Here is a 24,342-nt window from a genome sequence, read left to right as displayed (position 1 = left end):
AAGAGAGGCCACTCCTGTGTGCAGGACATGCTGTTCCCCTTTGCCGCAGTCCTCTCCCTGCCCTGGAGTCTCCTGCTGGCTGCCTCCCTCATTTGTGCCTCCTTCCCAACCCCTGGGGGCACGTGAGTTTGTGACCCAATTTAAAACCCTACTTTTATTTAGGGGCACAACCTCAGCCGCTTCCCACTAGAAATGGCCACAGGAAGTGTCCCTTGGGAATAAGTAATTCAAGTCTGACACTCAAGGCTGATTCTTCCTGGAGAAAAACAAGACAATGTAAGAAGACCTATGCCCCAGTCTGGCCCAGGGAAACTCAGGGATGAGGCTGCTACTTTCTGCAATTCTTCGTGTGATTTACTAGATGAAGAGCAGAGGCAAATATCTGGGGTCTTGCTCTTCCTTTCGCTAACCTGCCTCTCTCTCCATTTGGTGATGAACGGCCTCATTGAGTAGATTTCAGCCCTTTGGGTCCACAGAAGGTGTGTGGGCAGTTGGGGTCTAGATGCTCACAAGCAGGCACCCCGGTGCCTGTCTTCCCATCAGGAACGTACCAGGATAGCTGACTGCAGAACAGGCAGCCCTCCAGCTTTCCAAGCCAGACAGTTGCCTTGTATATTTGGGGGTGGGAGGGAGGAAGGATTTAGTGGGGCATGGCCGGATCTACTCCCTGCCCAGCAGAGACGCTGAAAATGTCAGGTGGGTATTCGGGGGTATTTTCCAGTTGTCTTGTTCACTTTTTTTTTTTTTTTTTTGAGATGGAGTCTCAATCTGTCGCCCAGGTTGGAGTGCAGTGGTGGGATCTCAGCTCACTGCAACCTCCGCCTCCCGGGTTCAAGCAATTCTCCTGCCTCAGCCTCCCAGGTAGCTGGGATAACAAGTGCCCACCACCACACCTGGCTAATTTTTGTATTTTTAGTGGAAAAGGGATTTCACCATGTTGGCCAGGCTGGTCTCAAGCTCCTGACCTCAAGTGATCCGCCCACCCAGGCCTCCCAAAATGTTGGGATTACAGGCATGAGCTGCCGCACTTGGCCAGTTGTCTTGTTCACTCCTACAGGGAAAAGCAGGAGACTCGAGATCCCCAGCCATCTTGCCTCTCCAATAACACTCCTCCATTCATTCAGCCTTCACTGACTACCTGCTAAGGGCCAGCCACTGAAGCACAGTGGGCAGGCTGGACCGGCCAGGCCTTGGCCCCTACTGCAGCTTCTTGTGAATGTTCAATCTTACCTCTCTGCCTATGCTCACTTGACCCCTCCCCGAGTACCCTCCCATGCCCTCTCCTTTGCCTGGCTAAGGCTTCTCTCCATCAGAAATTTCTCCCCCAGCAGCCCAGACCCACCCCTCCCAGAACTTACATCCCAGAACCTCCCCACCTCAGATCAGGAGCCTGTTCCCACTCAGAGACCATGTGGGCAGTGGTTCGGAGCACAGATTGCCTGGGTCTGCGTCCAGCTTGAGTTCTTGGCTGTGCAGCCCTGGGCAAGTTTATTTTATCTTATTTTATTTATTTTATTATTTTATTTTATTTTATTTTGTTTTGTTTTATTTTACAGATGGGGTTTTGCTCTTGTTGCCCAGGCTGGAGTGCAGTGGTGCGACCTTGGCTCACTGCAGCCTCTGCCTCTCAGGGCCAAGCGATTCTCCTGCCTCAGTCTCCCAAGTAGCTGGGATTATAGGCTCATGCCATCACGTCTAGCTAAATTTTTGTATTTTTTTTAGTAGAGACAGGGTTTCATCATGTTGGTCAGGCTGGTCCTGAACTCCCGACCTCGGATGATCCACCCGCCTCAGCCTCCAAAGTGCTGGGATTACAGGCGTGAGCCACCGCACCCAGCCTTGACTTTTTTAAACTTTGGTTTTCCTATCTGTAAAATGGGCACAGTAATCCCCATTACACAGGGTTCTGTGCAGCAGTCGATAAGTTAATGTGTGGGAAGTGCCCGGAACAGTGCCAGGCACAGAGCAAGCACTCAGTAAACATCAAGCAAACTGGTCTTGTTCTAAAGCCGGCGGGAAAAGGTGTGTCTGCGGGGGACACATGGCCTTGGGCCTGGCTTTGGACAATCGGCACGCACTGCCTCGGCCACCTCACCTCCACTCCTTCCACACAGTTCCAAACTCCAACCAGGCAGCCTTCCCTAGGCGCCTTGCAAAACTGCGACACTCTTGCAATAAGACTGACCAGGTTGAAAAAATCAATTAACAATAATAATAATAATAAAACCCAAAGAAAACCAAAACCGCGCCAGTTTAATGAGATGAGTGCCTGCACGATCATCTGATCATTGCAAAATTCAGCTCATGAGCTGCTCGTCCAGCAAAACACCTGACTGTGTTACCATCAGCACTCAGGAAACTTGGGAGAATGCGGCCCTCCCCCAGTCTCCGCCCGCAGAGCATGCTGAGGTAGGAAGAAGAAATGAATTCTAGGACGGTGTCCATGGCTGCCTGACCATATGTGTGCACTAATAATCATCCATGTGTACATTTACAACAGGTGAACTGCATGGCGTGTGCATAATCCTCCACAGGGCTGTTATGAAAGAACCTTGTGTTAGCACTTACTGCCTACAATATTCAGGAAGGTCAGGGACTCCCTGCTTTGTCTCATAAAAAAACAGAGAGACCGGGCACAGTGGCTTGTGCCTGTAATCCCAGAGCTTTGGAAGGCCAAGTTGGGATGACTGCTCGAGCCCAGGAGGGGTTCGAGATCAACCTGAGCAACACAGTGAGACCTCGGCTCTAAAAAATAAAATAGGAGAATCACTTGAACCTGGGAGGCGGAGGTTGCAGTGAGCCGAGATCACGCCATTGCACTGCAGCCTGGGTAACAGAGTGAGATTCTGCCTCAAAAAAAAAAAAAATTAATTAATTAATTAAAATAAAATAAAAATTAGCTGAGCATGGTGGTGTGTGTCTGTGGTTCCAGCTACTCAGGAGGCTGAGGAGGGAGGATCACTTGAGGAGTTCGAGGTGCAGTGAGCTATGATCACACCACTGCACTCCAGCCTGGGCGACAAGAGGCAGGCAGCGCCAACGGTTACACCCAGACAAAAACGTCATCCGCGTGAAGGCTCCTGTATCGCAATACTTAGCCACTGGCTTAAGGAGAGAAAACCAGTCCCATTTTCCCGCTTTGTCTGAGCATAGCTATTTCATCTGGCAGAGGATGAAACAGGGCTCCATGCCACCAAGAAAATTCATAACCCCTAGGGATGCACCAAACCCACCTTTCCAGGGAGAAAACAGAGGTCCCATCCCAAACACACAAAACGTGGTGGATAAAGCCACGTTTCACGTCTACCGCTCGGCAACCCTGGCAGAAACATCCTGGGTGCTGACCCCAATCTACTCCTGCTGTTTTCCAGAAGCAGCGGCATTACATCTTCTACAGAGCTCCTCTGCCCCGCAAAAAAAAAAAAAAAAAAAAAGCCGAGAGATAAGAGTGAGACTGCTCTGGCTCCAGGGCTGGTTCAAGTCTGACCCTTCTCCAGACTTTGATGCTATTTGTAAGCCCGATCGGTCTTTCCAGAAGGAAGACGTCCTGTGCGTGGTGAAGAGACGAGTGAACATTTTTGGTGCTGGGTGGTGTGGGTGTGGGGTTCAGGACACCAGTCGCTCTACTCTGCCCTGTGTTTGAAATTTTCCATTACAAAAATCTCCATAAATGCGGACAGCAAAGCAAAACCTCAGCCACACTGAGACCCATCAAGGAGAATAAAGAAACTCCAGTCACGGGTCAGGACTCGGCTCAGACGCAGGCTCCCGGGTCGGCCCTGTCTGGGTATGGCTCTCCCGGCGTAGGCACGGTGACAGCCAGGACAGAGTGGGCATTCAGGGAATACTGGCTGAATGATGAAGGCATTAAAAAAAAAAAAAAAAAAAAACCCTTTATCCCGCGCTGTCTAGACACCCCTGAGAGTGGCGTGGGGGTGAGGACTTGGCTTTCAGGGAGCCTGGGAGGCTAGAGGTGGGGGAAGAAAGGGTCTGTTCACACCGAAGAGCTCAAAGTTGGCCCGATGGGATGCAACTAGAAGAAGGGGGAAAAATATTTATCTTTTTGAACATTCCATTTTTCCAAAGATGGCAAAGTGCTTTTAGAAGAACCCTGACATTAATATATAATTTATATATTACGGAATTAGAATAAATTAAGCATGCTGTGGCCCCCTTAGGATGACGTCCCCAGGCTTCACAAATGCAAGGCGACCTTTCTCATTAGTGCTTTCTTCAAATCTCCAAATGAGAAGACCCTGAGACAGGAGAAACACTCATCTCCCCTGACCCCCTTCTGCACAGGAGTGAGATGACGAGGTTCTGCTGCCCAGGGTCTGACTCCCATTGCCCAGGCTGGAGTGCAGTGGTACGATCACAACTCACTGCAGCCTTGACCTCCCAAACTCAAGTGATCCTCCTGCCTCAGCCTCCAGAGCAGCTGGGATCACAGGCATGTACCATCACATCCAGCTAATTTTTCTGTACTTTTAGTACAGACGGGGTTTCACTATGTTGCCCAGGCTGGTCATGAACTCCTAGCCTCAACTGATCTGCCTGCCCCAGCCTCCCAAAGTGCTGGAACTACAGGCATGAGCTACTTACTATGCCCAGCTCCTCAGATCTTCTTGATCTATCCAGGAGCTCATCCCTTAGAAATCCAGGAAGGCGCCCCAAGAAACTCACATGAGATGCCTTGCCCCTCACAAAAACCACTGTTGTCTGAGACCTGTGCTTATTCCTGAGTTTGCATGAGGCTTCCTGGGATCAACCCAAGAGGCAAGTCCCACCAGCATGGGCCCTAGACTCTGCGGCCTTCCCACAGCAGGTGCAGAGGCATCATCACAGATGGGCCTAGACTCTTCGACCTTCCCGCGGCAGGTGCAGAGGCATCATCACAGATGACACAGATGGCCCCTAGACTCTTCGACCTTCCCACGGCAGGTGCAGAGGCATCATCACAGATGACACAGATGGCCCCTAGACTCTTCGACCTTCCCACGGCAGGTGCAGAGGCATCATCACAGATGACACAGATGGCCCCTAGACTCTTCGACCTTCCCGCGGCAGGTGCAGAGGCATCATCACAGATGACACAGATGGCCCCTAGACTCTTCGACCTTCCCGCGGCAGGTGCAGAGGCATCATCACAGATGACACAGATGGCCCCTAGACTCTTCGACCTTCCCGCGGCAGGTGCAGAGGCATCATCACAGATGACACAGATGGCCCCTAGACTCTTCGACCTTCCCACGGCAGGTGCAGAGGCATCATCACAGATGACACAGATGGCCCCTAGACTCTTCGACCTTCCCACGGCAGGTGCAGAGGCATCATCACAGATGACACAGATGGCCCCTAGACTCTTCGACCTTCCCACGGCAGGTGCAGAGGCATCATCACAGATGGGCCTAGACTCTGCGGCCTTCCCGCGGCAGGTGCAGAGGCATCATCACAGATGACACAGATGGCCCCTAGACTCTTCGACCTTCCCACAGCAGGTGCAGAGGCATCATCACAGATGGGCCTAGACTCTTCGACCTTCCCACGGCAGGTGCAGAGGCATCATCACAGATGACACAGATGGCCCCTAGACTCTTCGACCTTCCCACGGCAGGTGCAGAGGCATCATCACAGATGGGCCTAGACTCTGCGGCCTTCCCACAGCAGATGCAGAGGCATCATCACAGATGGGCCTAGACTCTTCGACCTTCCCGCGGCAGGTGCAGAGGCATCATCACAGATGACACAGATGGCCCCTAGACTCTTCGACCTTCCCACGGCAGGTGCAGAGGCATCATCACAGATGGGCCTAGACTCTGTGGCCTTCCCGCGGCAGGTGCAGAGGCATCATCACAGATGACACAGATGGCCCCTAGACTCTTCGACCTTCCCACGGCAGGTGCAGAGGCATCATCACAGATGGGCCTAGACTCTGCGGCCTTCCCGCGGCAGGTGCAGAGGCATCATCACAGATGACACAGATGGCCCCTAGACTCTTCGACCTTCCCACGGCAGGTGCAGAGGCATCATCACAGATGGGCCTAGACTCTTCGACCTTCCCACGGCAGGTGCAGAGGCATCATCACAGATGACACAGATGGCCCCTAGACTCTTCGACCTTCCCACGGCAGGTGCAGAGGCATCATCACAGATGACACAGATGGCCCCTAGACTCTTCGACCTTCCCACGGCAGGTGCAGAGGCATCATCACAGATGGGCCTAGACTCTGCGGCCTTCCCGCGGCAGGTGCAGAGGCATCATCACAGATGACACAGATGGCCCCTAGACTCTTCGACCTTCCCACGGCAGGTGCAGAGGCATCATCACAGATGGGCCTAGACTCTTCGACCTTCCCACGGCAGGTGCAGAGGCATCATCACAGATGACACAGATGGCCCCTAGACTCTTCGACCTTCCCACGGCAGGTGCAGAGGCATCATCACAGATGGGCCTAGACTCTGCGGCCTTCCCGCGGCAGGTGCAGAGGCATCATCACAGATGGGCCTAGACTCTGCGGCCTTCCCGCGGCAGGTGCAGAGGCATCATCACAGATGGGCCTAGACTCTGCGGCCTTCCCGCGGCAGGTGCAGAGGCATCATCACAGATGGGCCTAGACTCTTCGACCTTCCCGCGGCAGGTGCAGAGGCATCATCACAGATGGGCCTAGACTCTGCGGCCTTCCCACAGCAGGTGCAGAGGCATCATCACAGATGGGCCTAGACTCTTCGACCTTCCCACGGCAGGTACAGAGGCATCATCACAGATGACACAGATGGCCCCTAGACTCTTCGACCTTCCCACAGCAGGTGCAGAGGCATCATCACAGATGGGCCTAGACTCTTCGACCTTCCCACGGCAGGTGCAGAGGCATCATCACAGATGGCCCCTCACCATCCCCCACCTGAGGAGAGCTTCAGGGCAGCAGGCAAAACTACCCCAGCCAGAAGCCCAGGACCTACAGCCAAACTCCCAAGAAGACAGATAAGAGCCCCAGGCACAGCCAAACAAAAGGACCAGGAAGTTCAATTGGGTCTCCCAAGGGAGACTGGCCAGGGCCCCCAGTTATCTCTATTCTATTCTATTCTATTCTATTCTATTCTATTCTATTCTATTCTATTCTGTTCTATTCATTTGAGACAGAGTCTCACTCTATTGCCCAGGCTGGAGTGCAATGGCACGATCTTGGCTCACTGCAACCTCTATCTCCCGGGTTCAAGCAATTCCTCTGCTTCAGCCTCCCACGTAGTGGGATTACAGGCCTGCACCACCATGCCTAGCTAATTTTTGTATTTTTAGTAGAGGCGAGGTTTCACCATGTTGGTCAGGCTGGTCTCGAACTCCTGACCTTGGGTGATCCACCCGTCTCAGCCTCCCACAGTACTGGGATTACAGGTGTAAGCCACTGTGCCCAGCCTGATTACCACGTTTTAAATGCAAGGGAGAGCCTGGGCAACCTGGCAAGACCCAATCTCTACAAAAACTTTTAAAAATTAGCCAGGTATTGTGACATTGTACCTATAATCCCAGCTACTCAGGACGCTGAGGTGGGAAGATTGCTTGAGCTCAGGAGTTCGAGGCTGCAGTAAGCTGTGACCACACCACTGCGCTCCAGCCTGGGTGACAGAGAGAGAACCTGACACACACACACACACACACACACACACACACACACACACACACACACACACATAGTCTCTCTCTCTCTCTGCAGGGAAGCACAAAGGAATTGAAGGGGGAGTCTAGCTTATCTGCACATCTCAGGAACAACTTCGGAGGTGAATGGCGTGGAAGTGCAAGGACACCCCAGGCCCACTGATGACCCCTGGGCCTCGCATTCGATGCCCTCCCTGCTACACAGCTCTGCAGCCTTCTCCCGGTCCTCCTCATGGCATCCAGTCTCCTGGTCCCCTACCATGAAACCCCCCAGCCTAGAACAAACCCTCCTGACAGTCCCAGGAGGCCCTCTGTACCCACGCAGACCTGGTGCCAGCTCAGCTCCTGGCAGGGAGCTCATGTTTCCTGCATGCACCTGCTGGGCCACAGGCTCTCAGGGGCCCGGAGGTGCATCACACACCTCCCTAGCTGTGCTTGGCAACAGCAGGTGCCCAATCAACAGGACTGGCACATTCCACTGTCAGAGTAGAAAAATAGGCCCACCTTCCAGCATCCGGGCAGCCACGCCACCTCCTTCCATGCAGAAAACCTCTTTAAAAAGAAGTCCTTCTTTCTCACCTATAAACTGGGAGGTAACATCTAACTCACAGGACTGTTTAAGGGGTTAAAACCCATCTACAGTGGCAAGCATAGAGCCTGGCTCATGGCACACATTCAATCAACACACGTGAAGGCTATCTCCGGCAGGATCACACTCACAGCAGATGGGATCTGAGACACCCTAAACTAAACGCCAGCCCCACCATGGGAGGGAAGAGGCAGGAACAAGTTGTCGGGAGTCGAAGGCCCCCAGCTGATGACAGCTTAGGTTTCCTCTCATGCCTGGGGCAACCCCACCCGTCTCCTTTCTGCAAACTGTCCCCCAACCTATAGTCAGTGCACCGTGGCTCCAGGGGGCCCTGGTTATGCAGAACCTACTGCTGGAGTGCCCATGACCCTACCAAGGGTGGGCCCAGGGCAAACAGCCCCCTTGCTAGGTGCCACCAGTCAGCGCAACTGCATCACTGCCCCAAGAGCACAGGCAGGAAGCTCCTAAGCACACTTCTGTCACACTCTCTGTCAAATGAAAGACAGTCCACCCCCTTCGGGGCCTGATATGTATTGGAAAACCGGAAGGAAAGGAATTAAGAAAGCAACTTGCTAAAGCTGAAGTTCTGGTCCCAGACAGGTTAACAGGATTTGGAAGTGGCACCAAATTGCAACCCTGTCAGCAACTAATCCTGGAAACAGCTCCTGCCCCCCAGGAGGAGGATCGCCATGAGTTGCAGATCCCCAGCCTCAGGGTCAGTCCCCATGGGGATACCTCTGGCATCACAGTTGAGGCGGACCATGGGGAGGAGGGAGTGGCACGGGGTAAGCCTAGGAGGGGCCACACGCACCCCAAAGACCACGTTACAGATTTGCAAGTTCACCCTAAGAGCAATGGGAACGGCTGATGGGCTTCAGAAGGGAACTGACAACAGGTGGCATTTTTAATAGATCAATGAGGAAAAATATAAGTAAGTAACAAGATCACTGGCTGCCAAGAGGATAGTGGCTGAGTCTCTGGTGACGAGAGATATGGAGAAAAAGACAAGTGGTCGTGTTTCCCAGCCAACCTCTTAGACAAGCTGTTTGGATCCAACTCTTCCATCCCACCTTCACGTGGCCTCTACAACTGAGCCAGGACGGGAAATCCAGCTTCCACTTAGGAAACGCTTCAATCTTCTGTGCAAAACTTAATTAGCCAGAAGTCAGATGCAGAAGGCCACGCAATGTATGGTTCTGTTTATATGAACTGTCCAGCACAGAGTCAAACCCGTTGAGTCAGAATATAGATCGGTTCCCAGGGGCTGGGGAGGGAGGATGGGAGGCCACGCCTAATGTGGATGGGGTTTCCCTCCGGGGGGATGAAGATGTTTTGGAACTAGACAGAGGGGATAGTTGCACAACACTGTGAATGTACTAAACGCCACTGAACTGTTCACTTTAAAATGGCTTGTTTTATACGATGTGAATTTCACCTCAACTGAAAAAAGACGCTGGGTGCAGTGGCTCACACCTGTAGTCCCAGCACTTTGGGAGGCTGAGGTGGGCAGATCACCTCAGGAGTTCAAGGCCGGCCTGGCCAACACGGTGAAACCCTGTCTCTACTAAAAATACAAAAATTAGCCAGGCGTGGTGGCCTGTGCCTGTAATCCCAGCTACCGAGGAGGCTAGGGTGGGAGAATCACTGGAACCTGGGAGGTGGAGGCTGCAGCGAGCTGAGACTGTGCCACTGCACCCTAGCCTGAATGACAGAGCGAGATTCCATCTCAAAGAAAATAAGAAAGAAAAAGAAAAAGAAAAAGAAAAAAGACACCCTAATTAGCCAGTATCACAGAGCACATCTGCACATCCAGGACACCTTGCAGCTGACTCGACTTTCTCTCCGTTTAGCTCAGACACGCATCCCCATGTACCTGGGACCACTTCTGACTCTCAGCAGCCCCTGCATCCTATTTACCCAGCCACAGTGACATCCGCTCTGTTGACCTGTCTCTCGGATCGCTCATTTCTTCCTCGCTCCTTCTTTGTGGCAGGGAATGGTGGTGAAGAGTAAGACTGGGAGCCAGGTTGCTGGAGCTCAGCTCCCAGCTCTTCCCCTGGGTGGCTGGGAGGCCTGGAGCCATCCTAGTCTTTTTAATCTGTAAAATGGGTAGTACCTACCCTATAGGTATCACTGACGCTATGACAAATGAATGACTTCATGCATGCCCAGCACCTGGAAGCATGCTCAGATATGCCACATCCGGTTGGTGGCTGTTGTCACTAACGCCACTATAGACGGACCCCAGCCCATGTACCTCCCACAGCCCCCTCCACTCCATCCGTCTCCACCTCCTCCAGGCTGGGCATCACAAAGGAAAACTGGTATCCCTCCCACCCCAGCTCTGCCGTGCTCCAAAGGCTCTCCATGGTGGAAACCGTAGAGCGAAAAAGCCGACTGCTGCAGGACGTGGCTAGGAAGGCCCAGGGCTTGGCCATCCCTCGACACACACAAAACGATGAAGGTGGTTGATGGCAACAGGCAATCGTCCGAGGTGCCCTCAGTCCCTGCCCTGAGGGACCAAGGGCAAGGCTCACCCTCTAGGAGCCCCCATGTCTTGGAAACCTCCCGCTGTAGGAGCACAGCTGGGACCCAGCCTGCTGACTGATTCTCAAAAACCACTGCTCTGTCCCCAACACGTCTTCGTTCCCTAAAGCACGAACCCCTCTCCCACGCTACTTGCAGTTGCACAAATGTCCCCAGGTCTGTGGGCCCTCCTGCCTCTCTGCACTCATTTCGGCCACACACCAGCACCCTTCCTGCCTTTCCAACCTGGCCACCCCCGCCACCAGTATCCTCTGATGCCCTGAGCGCTATCATCAGCAGAGATGGGCCTGTCTCACCCACTAGACAATGAAAGCTTCCTCATTCTTTTCATCCTCGGCCCCAGCAGACAGGCTGCATACAGTAGGTGCTCAGCAAATGTTTGAACAAAAGCAAGAATGACAAGTGGTCCACTAACCACTCCTGAGAATGGAGGCTTGTTCAGAGTTCCTGACCTCCCACAGGGGCAACGGAAGGAAGTCTCATCTGAGAACAGAACACCTGGCAGTCCATTCCGTGATGGGGAGTCCCCACCCCCAGAACCCATACCCCGGGCCCACATCAAGCTCTCCCAGACCCTGCTAGGATCCACTATGCCACCGGTCTTCCCGTTACTCCTTCACCTAACAGGTGTCCAAGAACCTACTGTGGAGCTAACTACTGGGGACTCAGCAGTGAACAACAGCCACGTGGCCGGGTCCTGCTCTCCTGGAGCGCACAGGTCACTGGGCTGCCCATAACAGCAGCTGTCCCTGGCACGGCTGAGGGTGCATGTGTCTGTGTGACAGGGCGGACCATGGATGGCAGGGCTACCTGCTGAAGGGGACACCCCTGGGAAGAGGGGAGGTGTGAGGGGACCTGGTTTTGGAAAGTGAAGCGAGAGGGGTGTGGGCCAGCCGGTGGGAACGGGCCAGCCGAGGCGGGACCAGGCAGCATGAAGAGTGTGAATACAGGTGACAGTGACTGAGGCTACAAGGGCAGAGAGGGACTCTCCTGAGGCGGCATATGGGCCACAAGGGTGAGAGGGAGAGGTGGGAGAGGCTCCTGTAGGGAAGACAATGCCAGATGGGTCTGGGCACAGGAGGCAGGTGCAGCCTAGGGAATGGTCAGAGCTTTCTGAGCCAGGATAGAGCAATGGCACCCAAGCGGCAGAGGGTGAGCTCATGTGGCTCATGCCCATAATCCTAGCACTTTGGGAGGATTGCTTGAGCCCAGGAGTTCGAGACCAGCCTGGACAACAAAGGGAGATCCCGTCTCTGTGAGAAATTTAAAAATTAGCTGGAGGTGGTGGTGTGCTCCGATAGTCCCAGTTACTAGTGGGGCTGAGGTGGGAGGATTGCTTGAGCGTTAAGCCCAGTTGCCAGACATGTCCACTCGGACCACTTCGACTTGGGACAGGTTCAAAGCACCTCCGTGGACCTACTCCCCTAGCCTGTAGGTCATCATTCACAATGACCGCTAAACTATCTGAGAACCCGAGGCACCTGCAGTTCTTCACCCTTCTCTACACCCCACATTCAACTAGTTACCGAAGCCTACCCATGCCACCTTGGAGATGCCACCAGTGTCCATCCCAACTGGCAGGTCAGGGATATGAACCGCCATCTCCCTGGCCTTCCAGCTCCAGCCTCCTCTCCACCAGATTCTTAAGGCGTCCATAACTGCATTAGCCAGGATTCTCCGGAGACACAAAACCCACAGGATCGAGAGGGAGAGATAGATGAGAAGGGATGGGTTATGGAGGCTGAGTCCCACTACAGGCCATCTGTAAGCTGGAGACCCAGGGGAGCCAGGAGTGTGGCTCAGCCAAGTCTGAAGGCCTCAGAACCAGGGAAGCCAATGCAGGTCATTCTCAGCCCCAGGCCAAAGACCTCGGGGACCACTGGTATGAGTCCCAGAGTCTAAAGGCCAGAGAACACAGAGTTGTGACATCCGACTGCAGGAGAAGAAGGACGTCCCACCTCTGGGACAGAGAGCCAGGATTCGCCCTTCTTCCAGCTTTTCGTTCCGTCCAGGCCACCAGCTGATTGGATGGTGCCTGCCCCCACGGAGGGCAGATCCTCCCGGCCCAGCTGAGTGACTCAAATGCCGAAAATACCCTCACAGACATACCTGGGGCAGCCCGATCATTCTACACAATGCCAAACCACTGCGTTTCCCTTTCCGCAGACAAGGGATTGGCTCAGTGTATACTGAAGCATTGAGAATAATCAATGCTTTACCATCTATCTGGGTATTCCTTAATCTAGTCAAGTTGATATCTGAAATCAATCATTACAGGTTCACCCCTTATCAACTGGCACCCATAGGCACCCACTGGCATCTCCTTAAACCATACTTAATCTCCAAGGACAATATCAAGGTCATAGTTCCACTTATCATGACACTACTATGCTACATACCAAAGACACATCAATCCCTTCTCCAGAGAGGTACAGTTCTTGAGTGCCATTCACTCCTCTCTCCTCTGATACTCCATAACTTAAATACTATGATGTAAAATTAATACCTAAATACTGCTATAGACTCAACACATGTTCTAAGAATAAGGAGTACGAGGGGAAAGAAAACAGATATTTGCCTAATATACAAGTAAATGCATACAACCGTATTCTGAACAAAATAGGGAGGAAATACTCCCGGCAATTCTGCCCTTGTTTCTGTAACTGGTCACGTGGTTGGAGCTGGTATTTATTTTAATTACCTCCCTCTGTCCTGTTCTGTGTTCCTTTCGTCTGCAACAAGCACCTCAGCTGGCTGTGGTTCTTTAAGTGGCAGAGTGACCCAAACATTCATTCCTGAAGGGTCCGAGTCATTCACAGTCCTGCCTGGATTGTATCCTTGTAATTTCCCATTGACTTAATCACAGGGCATGGTAATACTAACAGATGCCCTAGGGAGTATCCTGTACTCCAGACACACTCTTCCTTACCTCCATTGTGGAGCGGTCCAGATTAATTTCCCCTTGGTAGTCCAGATCAATTTCCACAGCCAACACTATCACTCCCCTCTCAGCCTGCTGACCCAGAGGCACAGGGAACCCAAAGTGGCCAGGTGGCAGCCTTACCCCCAGTTCAATGGAATCACTGTTGTGTCTCCTGGTAGGAGCATTCCTCCCTCTGGAACGAAGACCTCCAAGCCAGCAGAGCATAAAGTCACAGGAACAGGAAATAAAAATTTCGCTAGTGGGTCCCTAGGGCATATGATGCACGGTGCCACTCCCATTTCCTCCCCTTGATTCCTGGACCCGTGAATCCTGGCTATGGTAGAAACCAGCACCATATATTGGATGCTGATACAGAGTACATATAGCCTTTTGAAGACCCCTGCCCCAGCCCTACAAAGTACTGTCACCTAGCTGGCGTTGTCATTGCAACTTCAAAAGACTCTACTGCCCTTCTTTCAAGTCAGCTGCTTCAGGATGGTGGGGAACACGGTCATTCCCAGTCCCAGGTCAGAGACCCCGGGGACCACTTGTACGAGTCCCAGAGTCTAAAGGCCAGAAAACCTGGAGTTCTGACATCCAAGCGCGGAAGAGTGTCCCAGCTCCAGGACAGAGAGCCAGGATTCGCCCTTCCTCCAGCCTTTGGTTTCATCCAGGCCCCCTGCTGACTGGATGGTGCCTGCCCACATGGAGGGCAGATCCTCCCCATCCAGTTGAGTGACTCAATTGCCAGTGTCCTCCAAAAAAACCCTCACAGACACATCTGGGGCAGCCCGATCATTCTACATAATGTCAAACCACTGGGTTTCCCTGTCAGCAGAAAAGGGACAGGCTCAGTGTGTACTGAAGCATAGAGAATAATCAATGCTTTACCATCTATCTGGGTATTCCTTAATCTAGTCAAGTTGACATCCAAAATCAATCATCATAGGTCTACCCCTTATCAACTGGCACCCATAGGCACCCACTGGCATCTTATGTCATACTTAATTTCCAAATAAAGGCAATAACAAGGTCATAGTTCCACTTAGCATGATAAGTGAAACCAGTGGGCTCGTGTTTACCCGCCAATTCCATGCACGAGCCCATTGCCACACTTCTTTGGTTGTGAAGTGAGTTCCTTGGAAACAGTGCTATGTGGACAGCATGACAGTGGGTATGGTGTCCTCTGAATCAATGGATGGTGACTTTGGCAGAAGCACTGTGTGCAGGGAAGAAGAATCTGTATCCAGAATAAGTGCCTGTTCCAGTGAGGACAAAATGCTGCCCCTTCCAAAACAGAAGTGGTCCAATGTGCCTTCGACCAAGTGCAGTCATCATCCTGGCGAATGGGACCATATTGGAGCTCAGTGTTAGTCTCCGCTGCTGGCAGACTGGCACCCAGTGGTAGCCATAGCCAGGTCGGCTTTGGTGAGTGGGCAGTCCATGTTGCTGAGCCCACGCATTACCCGCATTACCTCCATCTCTGCCACCGTGACTACTTTGTCCCTGAGCCCATCAGGCGATGACAGGGGTGGCTAGGGAAAGAGGCTGACTAGAATCCACCTAGGTCATCCCACCCACATACCTCATGTCCTCTGCCCACTCAGGAGGTCTATCCACATACATCTTCCCCCAATTTCTTTTTTGTTTGGTTGGGTTTTTCGATACAGGGTCTCATTCTGTTGCCTAGGCCGGAGCAATCACAGCTCACTGCAGCCTCAACCTCCTAGGCTCGAGTGATCCTCCCACCTCAGCCTCCCAAGTAGCTGGGACTGCAGGCATGAGCTACCATGCCCAGCTAATTTTTAAATTGTTTTTAGAGATGGGGGGCGGGGAGTCTCACTATGTTGTCCAGGCTGGTCTGGAATTCCTTGGGCTCAAGCAATCCTCCCACCTTGGCCTGCCAAAGTGGTGGGATTACAGGTGTGAGCCACTATGTCAGGCCCCCAGATTTCTTTGTCACCAATCTTCCAATCATATTCTTTCCAAGTCCCCAAGTCCCTGACCATCCAGCCAAATCATCAGGCACAGCCCATGAATCAGTATATAATCACTCATCTGGCCATCTCTCCTTCCAAGCAAGGTGTACAAGCAGGTGCACTGCTTGAATCTCTGCCCGGGAGGATTTCCCCTCACCCCTGTCCTTCAGAGATGTCCCAGCAAGGGGCTATAGTGCTGCAGCTGTCCACTTTCGGGTGGTGCCCGCATATAGTGCAGAGTCATCTGTAGCCATCTGTAAACCAGGCTGAGTCTTCTCTTCCACTGTCAACTGATCATAGGGAACTCCCCAGGAGACCATAGGTATAGGCTGGAGAGAGAAGGCAGTGGGCAGAGTAAGAACCATGGGCCTTTGGACCACTTCCTTATGTCACTTACTTGTGCCTTCAGGATCTACTGAGACTTGATCCCATATATACCACTTCTACCTGACGGGAGTGTTCTGCCGTACATGCCCAATGTATGGTTTGGTGAGTCAGATCATAGGCAACACCCATTTCATGATGGGCAGCTCAGGTCACATGGCAACTTCGTGGCTGATGGTCAAACGTTAAGTTTCTACTAGGGCCCAGTATTAGCCCAAGAGCTGTCTCTCAAAAGGAATGAAGTTATTTGCAGATGACGGCAGGGCCTTGCTCTAAAATCCCAAGGCCTGTACTGTGATTCATCTACAGGGGCCTGCCAAAGGCTTTAAGCAGCCTCCCTGTCTGCCACTGACCTCAAGTACCACTGGATCTGCTGGTGGTCCAAGTGGCAACGCAGGTTGCACAGCAGCCTGGACCCGTTGCAGTCTTCTGCGACGGGCCCCATTCAAAACTAGACACGTTAGAGTGACTTAGCAAATGGGCTGGAGTAACACACCCAAATGAGGAATGTGTTGCCTCCAAAACCCAAATAGGCCCACTAGGCATTGTGCCTCTTTCTTGGTTGTAGGAGGAAAGCTGTAACAACTTATTCTTCACCTTAGGGGGATGCCTTCACAGGCCTGACACTACTGGACCCCGAGAAATTTCACTAAGGGAGAAGGCCCCCAAATTTCCGTCGAATTTCTTTCCCATTGCTTGACATGTAAACGTCCTACCAATCAGTACAGAGTGGTTGCTACTTCTTGCTCACTAGGTCCAACCAAGCATAATGACATCAATGCAATGAACCAGCAAGATATCTTTTTTCTTTTTTTTTTTTGAGACAGGGTCTCACTCTGTTGCCCAGGTTGGAATAAAGTAGCACAATCACTGCTCACTGCAAGTCTTGACCTCCTACGCTGAAGCGATCCTCCCACCTCAGCCACCCAAGTAGCTGGGACCACAGGCATGCACCATCATGTCTGGGTAATTTTTTAAAAAGTTTTTTTTTGTAGGGATGGTGAAACTCCATCTCTACTTAAAAAAAAAAAAAATTGACTGGGAGTGGTGGTGCGCACTTGTAGTCCCAGCTACTTGAGAGGCTGAAGCAAGATAATCACTTAAGCCCAAGAGGCAGAGGATGCAGTGAACCAAGATCAAGTGAGATTCTGTCTAAAATAAAAAATAAAAAAAAATTTAAAAATTATAGAGATGATGTCTCACTATGTTGCCCAGGCTGGTCTCAAACTCCTGAGCTCAAGCGATCCTCCTGCCTCGGCCTCCTGAAGTGCTAGAAGTGCTAGGATTACAGGAGTGAGCCACTGCGTCCAGCCCTAGCATATCTGTGGAAGGGAAAGGTGATCAAGATGACTGTGAAGTAGACTGTGACACAGGGCTGGAGAGCTGATATACCCATGAGCCAAGACCGTCAGGGGCATTGCTGGCCTGATCAGCTGGATGCAAACTGCTTCTGGTGGGCCTTATGGACAGGTATAAAGAGAAAGGCATTTGCCAGATCAACAGCTGCATGCAATACTAGGGACCAGAGATATGTGAATTTTTGGAGTCAACACTTGGTTAAGTTTACGATAATCCACTATCAGTTTCCAAAGTCCATCTGTCTTCTGCGCCGGCCCAATCGGAGAGCTGAATGGGGGTGTAGTGGGGGTCACCACCCCCCTCATCCTCCAAGTCCCTGATGGTGACATTAATCTCTGCAGCTCCACTAGGGATGCAATGTTGCTTTTGATGTACTATTTTCCTAGGCAGAGGCAATGCTAATGGTTTCCCTTTGACCTTTCCCATCATAATAGCCTTCACTGCACAAGTTACGGAACCAGTGTGGGGATTCTGCTAGGTGCTAAGTATGTCAATCACAAACCTGGAACCAGGAAATAACCCCAGGATGGGTTCAGGGATCCACTGGAGCCACCAAAAGTTGGACCGAAGCTAAAACTCCATTGATCACCTGACCTCCATAAGCCCCTTCTCTGACTGGTGGGCCGCAGTGAATCAGCATCAGCAGTGACTGGAATCAGCATCAGTTCAGCGTCCAGTTATCCCTGAAAAGTCTAATTATTTCCCTTTTCTCAATGCATATTCACCCTGGTAAAAGGCCATAGGTCCCTTTGGGGGAAGGCTAGGAGGAAGACTAATAGCATAAACTTGCTGTAGTGTACTGAGGTCCTTCTTCAAAGGGACCCAGCCTCCAATTCATTCATTTATTCATTCGTTCATTCATTCATTCATGGGGGCTTAATTGTGTAAACTGGCTTAAGCCTGGGAAGCTGATTGAGGGCTGTGATTTTCTGTTTTAATTATTTTTCTGTTTCAATTATTCAAGTTAAGACTTCTTTTCATTTGACCTGTAAGTTTCTGCTTATATAGAAAACTTCAAAGAATCAAGTAACTTATAAGATCAAGTAAGAATTTCATAGGTTTCCTGTCTATTTCACTTCTAAGAACACCACGATTAACTATCCAATGCCATAGATCCACACAAGTCAGACTATTCTGATGGCAGCTTTGCCTCTGCAGTCCATTAGGTAACCACACTGACCTTGTCTTGGATGGCTGAGTACTGCCACTTGGCCCCTGCACTCCAAATGCAATTACTCCCGTTGCATTTAAGTTTTCCATTTGAGTGACTGTACTGTAAGGGCTGGATCACGGAGCTCTTCAGGGATGCTGGGGCCCCTCACAAATCTCTCTCTCAACATACTGGTGAAAGATCTGTCTTCTGAATCTTCCCAGTGTGGGTGAGTAGCTTTTAAGTGACAGATCCACTCCAGCATTCCAACATCCTTAAGCCTTGGAATCCCTAACTCTACATGAAACCTAAGCCTATGAATCCCTACCTCTACATTAAACCAAAGGAGACCCAGCAACTCGAACTTACTCCCAGCAGGTCATCCTTTGATCCATGTTCCAGTCAACCAACCAAATGGATCTCTTCTTAACTCCCTGAGCTACAACATTAAGTGCAGAATCTCTGCTTAGTGGGCCCATATCCATAAATTCAGCTGGATCCAACTTCATGTTGGTTCCACATCCTGATATCCACTCCCACACATGCTCCCTTGGTGTCTGCTTGTATCAGTTAGAAAACTCAAATGGTTCTCTTGGAGTGGAGTGCAGCTCCTCACTCTGACCTTGGAAAGGGTGTGACCAGATCGGTCACAGACTGTCTGGCAAGGCGTGTTCACAACTGGGGCACCTGTCAAGCCCTTGTCACAGGTAGGCTTTTCCAACCCTGGAATCCTATATTCCTACTCAGCAGTCATTTCTCAAGGGTGGGGTTTGCATCCTAATACTTTCTTCATCTTGCGCTCAAATCACCCAATGCCTCCCTAGTTTTCTAAGAGATGCCCAAAGGTGGCAGAGACTCTTGGACTCCTCCACCCATCGCCTATGCAGTAAATTCAAGAGGGTCAGGCTCAGTTTTAGGTCAGATGCAGAGGTTGTTGACAAACCATTCTCACAGTCACATCTCCTGACAGCCAGCCCTGCCACAAATCCCATGCCTGCATTGCACAAGGTCTGGACCTCAATGGCAGGCAAGGCTGGGCTGTGCCTTGGCGGATTCTATTCCCCATCTCCAAGAAAGGCCCCGAGAGCCTAAGCCTGTTGTTGATGTGGTCTGTCTCATGACCACTGGACTCATTTATTTTTAACGTTGGGCAATGAACAGAACTTTTAAAACACAAAGCAAACAGGCAGCTTCCCAAAGGTTCTAGGGGGTTGGCAGCAGGACAGATCCCCCAATGAGCTGTTGGGTTTTGCCATTCTCCCTTTGTCCAAGCAAGGAAGGAGCCTCTCACATCCAAGTCAGAATGGATGTATATCTCCTGACTCTTGCCCTGCATAGAGTAACAGTCAACCTCTTTGAGAGTTGATGCTTCCTTTAAATGCTTCTTAGGAAGAAGCTATGGATGACCTGACATCTTGTACTCGCTTCAAAATAATCCAGCGTGTGTGTGTATGTGTGCATGTATGTGTGTGCATATGTAAGTGTGCATGCATATGTTTGTGTATGTGTGCATACACATGTGTATGCACTTCAAATAATCCAGCGTGTGTGTATGTGTGCATGTATGTGTGTGCATATGTAAGTGTGCATGCATATGTTTGTGTATGTATGCGTACACATGTGCACGTCTTCTGCGAGCATAAGTATGTATATGCATATGTGAGTATGTGTGTTCGTGCAAGGTGAGGAAAGCTGGGAGCTCATTATACTCTGCTTCTAACTTTGGTATGTTTGAATTTATTTTCCATAATAACAAAAAATTTCATTAAAAAAATGAGCACATACTTCTTGAAGAAAAGGCTCAGGTGGCGGAAGTGACACACTGTACTGGCAAAGGGCTTGGGGGCCAAATCTGGATTCGAGTTTTGGCTCCACCATTCCCTTGCAGCAAGACCTTAGCCAAGTTACCTGCCCATTCCAAGCCTCAGGAGAATGGACATGGAGGCAGAACCCACTTCCCAGGGTCCTCAGGAAGCCCATGAGTCAATGTGTCAAGGACTCAGGTCAGAGCCAGCACTCACATGCACCGTGAAACCATGAAACCATTTCCCACTATTATTATGCTTAGGACTCAAAGTCACGTCCATAAAGCACTCTGTAGCACAGAGCCTGGCACCTGGCTGCCAGTGGAACTTTAGACTGCGGGAGATGTTATCAGATAACTGGGGGAGGGGAGAGCACTCACTGCAAGTCCAAAATCAAAGTGCCTTAGAGTCTGAATTTCACTGATCGAGTGTTGGGGGTTGGGGAGAAGGTAACATACCCCTGGCAGACTGAGGCACACCTGTACCTGACCTTGTGCTTTCGTCTGATAAAATTTTTCAGAACAAAAAGATAAACTGCATCACGCACACCAGCCACAACCTATTTCTTGAGAAGAACTGATGCAAAATGCCCAGATGAACTCATGAACACCGTAAGAATCAGAGGTTTTGCTAAATTTGAAAATGCGTCTGCAGGCAAGTTTCCATCCACCCAGGAGGAGGGGCAGGTGCAGGAAGGGAGCACGGCACACACCATGGGGGTGGGAGGGCAGCGCTGGCTTCCACGAGCTGGGACCCCACCCCATTCCCCAGCTCTGGTGGAGAAATTAAACATCTGTGATGATTCCAAGGGGGTGAGTTTTTTGCAGCAGCCCAGAGGAACCCACTGAAGGGCGGATCCAGCCTTACTGGAGCAGCCCAAGAAATGGCCTCACCCAGCTCCAAAGTGACATCACCAGGGCCCCAGGCAGGACCACTCCTTCCTAAGAGCCCTGAAACCCACTGATTCTTCCCAGGGCCTGGCCTCCCTGAAGCCGGCATGGCACCAGGTTTGCTCCCTGCTCGGGGCTGTCTGAGCCACTGGGGCCAATGTGCTACTGCTTTTATTTTCTCTGCTGCTACGGTGGTAGCCAGGCTGGAAAAGGAAGACTTGTAAAGTGATTGCCTTAGTCCACTCCACACCTCCACACACACACACACACACTCCATCTACTGGGTAAAGTGCTCCCTGCAGAAGAAAAGCAGCTGTAAGAGAGCAGGAGTGCTTTAAATGATCTAATCCAGCCCATCATTTCACAGCTGGGGAGACATGAAGTGCCTGGCCCATGACCTCAGCGCTGGGGACAGTAACCAACAGCAACAGTTTCAGGACTGGGAGTCTTGGTCCACAGCCCTGGCTGTGCAATCTGGGTAAGTGAACCACCCTCTCTGGGCCTCTGCTGGGAAAGGACAGGTTGGCCTAGACAGTAAGACTGGGCTTCTCTGACTCCAAAATTCCTCAGTGGGGAGAGACCACCACCTGTGCCGGCTCATGCTTAGCCCAGGACTTCCCACCACTGGGACCGGGGTGTGAGGAGGGGGCAGGGCAGAAGGGAGAGGCCCTCATCCCCTTCCTTGCTTGCTGTTTTCCTCACACCCCACAATGAGAAATGAAGCTGTGGGCCCAGCCCCCCGCAACAAGAAAATTCTTCCAAGGACACCAAACCTTAGTCACCAGGGATGGCGCTTTTACCATGAACACCTGTTAAAACTCAACTCATGACCAGTTTCTGATGCTACAGACTGGAGTGTTTAATTAAATATTACTCACTCAGGAAGCAGCCCCTGCCAACTCACCCCCAAACTGTGTAGTTCATTTTCAGAGAAATGGAGAGAGGAGCCTGCGTTCTCCTCGGGGCACCAGCAGGGCTTGCCTAGTGAGGTTTCTGTGGCCCAGCACGCCCAGCTATCCAGAACCAAGCAAAGAAATCACCATGAGCAGCAGTACCTAGGAACCAGAGGTCCTCCTGGATGGTCCCCACACACACTCACAGAGACACACACACACACAAAGACACACTCACAAAGATACACAGACACACACTCGGACACCCACACATACACAGACACACTCAGAGACACAGAGACACAGAGACAAACGTGCGGACACACAAAGACACACAGAGACACAAAGACACACAACGACACACACACACAAAGACACAGAGACACACATTTGCAAAGACAGACACACAGACACACACTCAGAGACACAAACTTGCAGAGTCACACAGCCAAAGACTTATACACAACTCACACACACACAAAGACACACATAGACATACAGAGGCACACACAAATACACAGAGACACATTCAGAGACACATACACAGTCACTCAGTCTCAGGCACACACTGACAGACACACAGACTCACTCAGACACACAGAGACACATACATACACAGATGAACTTAGAGACACACACACACCCACATGAACACACAAATACACTCATACGCAGGTACATATTCACAAGGACACGCACAAACACACGCAGATGCACTCTCAGAGACACCCGCTCTTCCTGCAGACCCGCACCCTCCCCTCGGGGCCGTCCCGTCCCGTCCCGTCCTCGCCCCTCACCGGAACCTGGACGCCACGAGCCCCGCACACGCCCGGGGACGGTGACCCATCCGCGATTCCTCCCGCGGGCCCAGGCCGCCCTTGTTTTTCTGATTTAATCGATTTCCTGACAACTCTCCGGCTCTCCCTCCGCTGCTGGGAGAAGCTGCGGCGGCTCCGGGGCGGAGGGGAGGGCGGCGCTCGGGTGTCCCCGGCAGGCTCCCTGGGGGAGGTGCTGCGGGAGGGTGGGGGCACCCTGACGGGGGACCGGGCCGCGCCGCCAATCCCGACTCGGACTGGCGGGAAAAGCGAAACTAACTCAGCCCAGCGGGGTCCCGCTGCCCCCGGGCTAAGGAGGGGACCGGTCGACTGCCCCGGAGCGCCCCGGCCCCTCCTCGGGACCGCAACTCGTTGCGACGGTCCCCGCGCCCTGAGACCGCCGCCGGGCCTCGCCCCGGGACCCCCTGCCCTGCAGCGGCGGCAGCGAGGAGCGGGCCCGGGCCCCTTTCCCTGGATCCGCGGCGAGGGAGGCGCCCCCGAAGCCACCGCTGGAGGAGCCGCGCCCCGAGTCCCCATCCCGTACCCCACCCGCTCCCCCGCGCCCGGCCCCGCGCCACCCACTCGGTCCCCCAGCGCCGCGATCCCCGCGTCCGCCCCCGCCCGGGCCCCCGCGCCCCCCGACCGGGCCGGACGCCCACCCATCGGGTCCCAGGTGCCCCGCGCCGCCTACCGCGCCCTGGGTGCCGCCGTCGCCGCTGCTCTCCAAGGCCGAGGAGGCTCGGGCGCCCGGGCCGCGCCCGCCGCAGGGAGCGAAGTCGCCTCCTCCCCGCGGCCACGGCGCCGGCGCCTGGAGCCTGGTTCCTGCTGCGAGCGCGCAGGCTGCCCGAGCGCGACTTCTGTGCGGAGGAGAAAAATCAACCGACGGCTTTAAAGTGAAAAAAAGAGAAAAGCGCCGGTGGGTGGGGCCGTCCCCTGTCCCTGCCCTGCCCCGCCCCGCCCCGCCCCGCCCCGCCCCCGGCCTCGGGCGCACGGACCACTCAGCACTGCGTGGAAGGCCCGGGGCGCGGGGCGCGGGGCGCGCGTCGCGTCAGCCGGACGCTCGCTCTGCCGCCCCCTCCGCCCCCTTAGTCCGCCGCCCTCTCCCGAGCCGCCGCCTTGGTGTTGCCAGCCCGAAGCTCCGGTCCCTCCGGAGGCGTCTTTGGGAAACGCGTGGCGCAGGGCCTGGGTTGCAGCCGCGGGAGGCTGGAGTGGGGGCGGGGGTCTTAAGAGAAGGAGAAATCTTCGCGGAGAGTGGGGTTGTCCCAGTAATCCCGAGTAAGGCCTCGCCGGCTTCCTCTGAAGTGCCCAGCGGGGACGGGTGGGCGGCCGCCGGGGGATCCAGGGAGCCTCCTGC

General features: G+C 52.8%; 1 protein-coding gene across 1 annotated transcript in view; it reads right to left on the bottom strand.

Annotated features, from left to right (window-relative positions):
- The window catches only part of SPSB1 (splA/ryanodine receptor domain and SOCS box containing 1), a 78,844-nt gene extending 54,944 nt beyond the window's left edge, over positions 1–23,900 (bottom strand). The window contains exon 1 of the mRNA XM_030912978.1: positions 23,680–23,900. The gene's annotated coding sequence lies outside the window, so the exon portion shown is untranslated. The remainder of the gene's footprint in view (positions 1–23,679) is intronic.
- Between the last annotated feature and the right edge of the window lie 442 nt (positions 23,901–24,342).

The sequence above is a fragment of the Rhinopithecus roxellana genome, chromosome 12 (assembly GCF_007565055.1).
Source record: "Rhinopithecus roxellana isolate Shanxi Qingling chromosome 12, ASM756505v1, whole genome shotgun sequence".
Lineage (NCBI taxonomy): Eukaryota > Metazoa > Chordata > Mammalia > Primates > Cercopithecidae > Rhinopithecus > Rhinopithecus roxellana.
The sequence above is the reverse complement of the archived record's forward strand: the minus strand, read 5'-3'. Positions and strand labels throughout refer to the sequence as shown.